Source organism: Thunnus thynnus, chromosome 22 (genome assembly GCF_963924715.1).
Source record: "Thunnus thynnus chromosome 22, fThuThy2.1, whole genome shotgun sequence".
Lineage (NCBI taxonomy): Eukaryota > Metazoa > Chordata > Actinopteri > Scombriformes > Scombridae > Thunnus > Thunnus thynnus.
This window is the reverse complement of record NC_089538.1, coordinates 26,613,731-26,619,780: the sequence shown is the minus strand read 5'-3', so window position 1 is coordinate 26,619,780 and position 6,050 is coordinate 26,613,731.

The following is a 6,050-nucleotide window of genomic DNA, read 5'->3' as shown; positions in this document are numbered from 1 at the left end:
ATTTGGATCCAGTGTCACACCAAGATATTTAAAATCAGTAACTATGTCAATTTTTTCACCTTTCATGAAAATATCTGCGTTAGGAGGTTGTACAATAGTCTTAGAGAAAAACATACCCTTTGTCTTGTTTACATTTAGACTCAGACATGATTGATCAAGCCAATGTGTGATCCTCTCCAATACAATCGTTAGCTTAGCAGCAGCTAACTCAGCTGTTTTTACATGTGTGTACACAACGGTGTCATCTGCATACATTTGTAGCTCTGCATCATGACACTGTTGAGGGGGATCATTAATATATAGACTAAATAATAGGGGACCTAACACTGACCCTTGTGGAACACCCATTGTGCACTTCATGTTACTGGACAGTGTGTCACCAACTTTAAGACATTGTCTCCTATTAGATAAATATGAAGACATCCATGCCAGTGCTCTAGATGAGAAGTTAAATTCAGAGAGTTTCGATATTGGTTTATGCAGATCTAAAAATACAGCACCAACTACTCCTCCTTTGTCAAGTCTTGATTTAATTTGCTCTATTAAGTGCAAGGTAGCAGTTTCGGTGGAATGATTTGCTCTAAAGCCAAATTGCATACAATGTAGACCAAAGTTGCTTGTATTAAGAAATGTTGTCAGTTGTTTAATGACAACTAGCTGTGCTTAAAAGACAAGTTAATTAAATGAGCAATAGGGGGAGTTGAGATATCTTTGTGTGATTTGACAAACATGGTGTCAAATGTCGAAAGCATCCCTACTTTTGGAGCTTTTTAAGGAGCTGATGATTTTATTTACTTGTAACTCATTAGTTTCTAAAACCTGACCTGTAGCATCTATAGGAACAATATCCAGTTTCCTTTTTGTAAATTTTTTTCCTAACTCATACTCAGACTCAGACTCAAGAGAAAAATCATTAAAGACAGAAGCAACAGTAAGATGATCTTCAATTAACTTTCCCTGTACTTTGAGTTTAATATCTCCTAAAGTTTTTGGGCCCCTCCCCCTTCGATGTTTTTCCAGATCAATTTACTGTTGCCTTTTGCCTCATTCAATATATTGAGATAAAAACAAGATTTAGCTTCTCTCAGCTCTTGGATAACTTTGTTCTCCTTTTAAACCTTTATAAACCAGCATGTCAGTGTCTCTTCTAGTTTTAATTGCCTTCCTTAGCGCAGCATCTCTAGATTTCATTAGTTTCCACAAATGTTCATTAAACCACGGAAATTGTTTTTATTTTTAGATTTTATCTGTATCCTCATATTAAATCACAGAGTTGATTCTGTGAGTAAAAGTATCACAGCCATAGTCCAGATCATCAGAGGACAGTACATCATCCCAGTTCAAGCTGTTAATTTTATTGGTAAATTCTTCTTGCTTAGCTCCAGGTTTCCACCTGGGTTTCCACAGCCCAGTAGTGAAAAGTTATTCATGGAGCCATCATGCCTCGTGTTGACAAAGTTTAGTCTGTTAAGGGAGAAGCCCTGCTCAGAAAGTTGCCGCTCATTCATCAGTGGCACCAGAGGAGTCCCAGACACACTCGGACACAAATCAGCATTGAAGTTCTGCTCTTAGCATCTCCGGAGAGCAGGATCAGCATGAAGAGGAGACCTGCTATTCTCCAAAATGGGGTGGCAGATGACTGGTCCACTGGATCAGTGATTCGTTCTGGTACCTGGGCTCGTCCGTGCTGCAGAACAGAGGAATAGATTGCAAAATATCCCAGTAAGTTATGATGAAAACTCACTGTAGGAGCGTCAATTGGCCATGAGCCAGCATTTGTCCCAAGCCCAATCACTCAATGTCCCAGTTGTTTTCCATCAATGTTGATTGCTCTGGCCAGACAGACACGCACAGGCAATACAGGAATGAGAACCAACAGTAGTCCAAAAAGCATTCCATAAAACACAGCCCAGGTGTTTTTGCTGATGAAACACTGCTTTGAACTTGACGCAGGTTTTGACAGGCATGCTCTGTGGTACGATAAACGGCCTCGGATGACAGTCCTATGTAGCAATCTCATCCAGGATCCCGGTGGCCAAAGGGTAGAAGCTCCTCTTAAGCCCCTCAGCACCGGCCTGGTGCACCTGGAACCTCCTTTCGACCTCAGCGGGGAGAAAAGGCTGCCATCCGGGTGGTAAGAATCCCAAAAGATCCATGTGGCCAGGACCATTTCCCTTGATGTTGAGATGGATGTACAGATGGTCTTACTCGATGTTTAATCTGATGTTTATGTTTGAAAACCTGGACTGGCCTGGTAGCAGAGTCACCAGGGGGATGAGCGGACCATCTCCCCATCCTGATGAGTGACCCCCAGTCATATTCCATCACTTCTTGAGTCCAGGGTGCATAGACAGGCTCCAGCATGGATGGATTACATTACCAGCAAGGATCCATTAAGTTTTCTTCCTGTTTTTTTTTTTAAACTCTTCTGTTGAATGGGTAATTTTCCTGTCTCAGTATAGATCTGATGTGACTTTTAATTTGTAGGAAAACAAAGTTGAAAATTACATTTTTACATAAATGTGCATATGACTGATGATAGACTGTATTCCAGATATGTCCTCAAGGTCACATTTTGTGGTCCAAACATTGTAGTGGCCCTGGGTAATTTTGTGTCTTTTGTGTCTTTTCAATTTTGTGAATGAGTATTTCCAGTAATAGCTAACTAGCATCTAGATGTAAATGTAAAGTGCAACATGAATCCAAGCTCAGTTATCAAAAATGGTTAGAGGTTCCCCTCAACAGCCTTTACACTTCTCTCTATTCTTTGCAGACCAGCATCATGTGTTCACACGCCACAGAATTTGACATTACTCTTCCAATGACTTACATTTTAGGACATGTGGATTGGCCTACTTCATCATGTCACAGGAGAGCATTCATGGGCACCGAGTAGCTGCCACCATGGTCCCCTAGTTGAGGCCAGAAACAAGGAGTGGATTGAGGCGGATTCTGTGGCCCATCAGAAACTTGCAGAAGTAATTATGGATGCACGATGGCTCAAGGACATCCCAAAGTATCTGCATTTTGCTCTACACTGTGGTTCTGTACCCTTGTTAAAAATATGTTGGCATCATGGGGTCCTTTGTTTTTTTTCTTTTTCAAAATGCCCAGATCTGCTACGGAACTGGAGTCATTCCATAACCATATCCAGATGTATGCTAGAAAACACTTCAGCTTCACCCCCCCCCGTATACAGTGTGCAAGTCTCAGGGTGCTGGACTTGGGATGAAACCCTCCATGCATTGTGTGGAGCTTCCTTGTCTTGATATCAGTGGCCTCTATCTCCTCCTTTGGCCAGCTTACTTTACCATGTGTTGATGGCCTGTATCTTATTCTTCCCATTCAGCCGACTTTTCAGGACCTGCCTTACTCTGTGTAGGTATTTGTCTGTGGCTGACTTCCTTGCGGCCTCCTCATGGTTCCCATTTGCCTGCAGAATCCCAAGGTAATTGTAGTTGTCCTGAACATCTACAATGCTGCCTTCTGGTAGTTCAACACCCTCGGTTCTGATCATCTTCCCTCTCTTCGATACCATCCGACCACACTTATCTAGTCCGAATGACATCCCTATGTTGTTGCTGTTGATCCTGGTGATGTGGATCAGTGAATCGATGTCTCGCTCATTCCTGGCATACAGCTTGATGTCATCCATGTAGAGGAGGTGACTGATGGTTGTTCCACTTTGGAACCGGAATCCGTAGCCACTCTTTGAGTTGATCTGGCTGAGGGGGTTCAGGCCTATGCAGAACAGCAGCGGGGATAGTGCATCACCTTGGCATATGCCTCACTTGATGGTAACTTGTGCAATGGGCTTTGAGTTGGCCTCCAGAGTTGTTTTCCACAGCCCCATTGAGTTCTTGATGAAGGCTCTTAGTGTCCTGTTGATGTTGTACATTTCCAAGCATTCCAGTATCCATGTGTGTGGCATTGAGTCATAGGCCTTCTTGTAGTCAATCCAGGCAGTGCACAGGTTGGTCTGCCTGGTCTTGCAGTCTTGGGTGACTGCTCTATTGACCAGTAGTTTGTGCTTAGCTCCACTGGTATTACTACATATTCCTTTCTGGGCCCTGCTCATGTATTGGGCCATGTGCCTATTCATCTTTGCTGCTATGATGCCTGACAGGAGCTTCCATGTTGTACAGAGGCAGGTTATTGGCCGGTAGATGGATGGGATTGTGCCCTTCTGGGGGTCCTTCATGATCAGGACTGTCCGCCCTTGGGTTAACCATTCTGGGTGCGTCCCATCTACCAGCAGCTGGCTCATTTGTGCTGCCAGGCGTTCATGGAGTGCAGTCAGTTTCTTTAGCCAGTAGGTGTGGATCATGTCCGGGCCCGGTGCTGTCCAGCTCTTCATACCTGACACTCGTTCTTGGATGTCTGCCATTGTAATGGTTACTGGATCTTGTTCTGGGAGATTGCTGTGGTCTGCTCTTAGATCCACTAGCCACTGAGCATTGATGTTATGTGATGCCTCCTTCTCCCATATGCTCTTCCAGTATTGTTCAGTCTCAGCCCTGGGAGGATCTGTTCTCATGTTATTATCTTGCCACTGAGAGCACACTTTGGATGGTTCGGTGGAGAACATCCTATTTATTCTCCTGGCTTCTGCCTCTCCTGTGTATCTCTTCAGGCGGGTAGCCAGAGCTGTGAGCCTTTGCTTGGCAGTCTCCAGTGCATCAGGTATAGATAGCTCGTTGTACTTCCTGGGTATCCCTTTCGTCCCCACACCTTTCTGTAGCTCTGAGAGTTGACTAACTTCTCTCTGTGTTGCCTTGATCTTAGCCTCCAGCCTCCTTTTCCATGGAGGGTAATGTTCTTTGTGGCTCATGGTGCTCATCTTGTAGCCAAGCATCTGTAGGATCACTGTTGCTGTGGTGTATATCAACTGATTGGTCTCAGTTATGGTCCTAGTAGGGATAGTACGTAGTGCTGTATTCACGTCCTCTAGCAGACTTTCAGAGGGTACTTTGTCACTTAGCCTTGGTAATTGGCTACAGGGGTCATGAGTCATGATAGTCATGATAGTCATGATTGTCATTCTTAGGTCAGTTGCCCTTGTGTTAAGGTCGTAAGGGCTTGTTGGGGCTTGGTACCCAATCTTGGAGTGTGGAGAGGATGATGATATCTCCCCTCTGACCTGTTGTCCTGTCCTATTCGTTGTACCTCATCAATCTCTAGTTGTGATAGCAGTTGCCGTTTGTGGATGTTGGAACACTGAGCTAGTAGTTGTTTCTTTGTCAGCTTAGATGTTGAGTTTCAAAGCATCCATGTATCCCACAATCTCTGCATTTAGCCCCTCTCATCGGGGTTATTTGTATAGTAGCATTCCAACAGATCCCTATTCTCTGCCAAGCTCCATCTATGTCTTGTTCCAGTATCCAAACTAAACTTATACATATACCAGTCTGCCATAATCCATCAACATATTTTCCTCTGATCTCAACTATGGTTAAAATAATTCATAATTTCTTAGTCAGGATACTGTTTTGAAACTATTTAAATTTTTTTGTTGACAGCACATAATGACACCTGTTGTCCTTCCAGGTCAAAATTGACCCGAGGACAACAGGAGGGTTAAATAAATAAAATCTTTTTCTTCACTCCTGCCTCCTCACATTTCTATGTCACACACTTGGAGTAACTAGCTCCGGGTAACAATTGTGGATTGACTCCCCACATTGTGATTATATAAGACTGCACAATTCACAAATATATTTGTGTATATTTTTCTTATTTCTATTGATATTGTATTTGTTCTCTACTGTGTTTTATCTTGATATTATCCATTCATAAGTATACATTTATATATCATACATAGAATGCACTTTACCACTTTTTTGCACATAAGGTTAGATGCTAAAATGCATTTTGTTGTTGTTGGGCCTCAAACCACGAGGTCACACAAAGCAGGCCTACATGTAACCTGTGAGGCCTGACCACGAGGTGCTTTGTTCCTTTGTTTCCCCCGAGACAAAGGAATAGCGCCAAAAATGCTGCTTACAGACAATGGGAGTCCATTGCAAACTCCATTTCCAAGGATGCTTTGC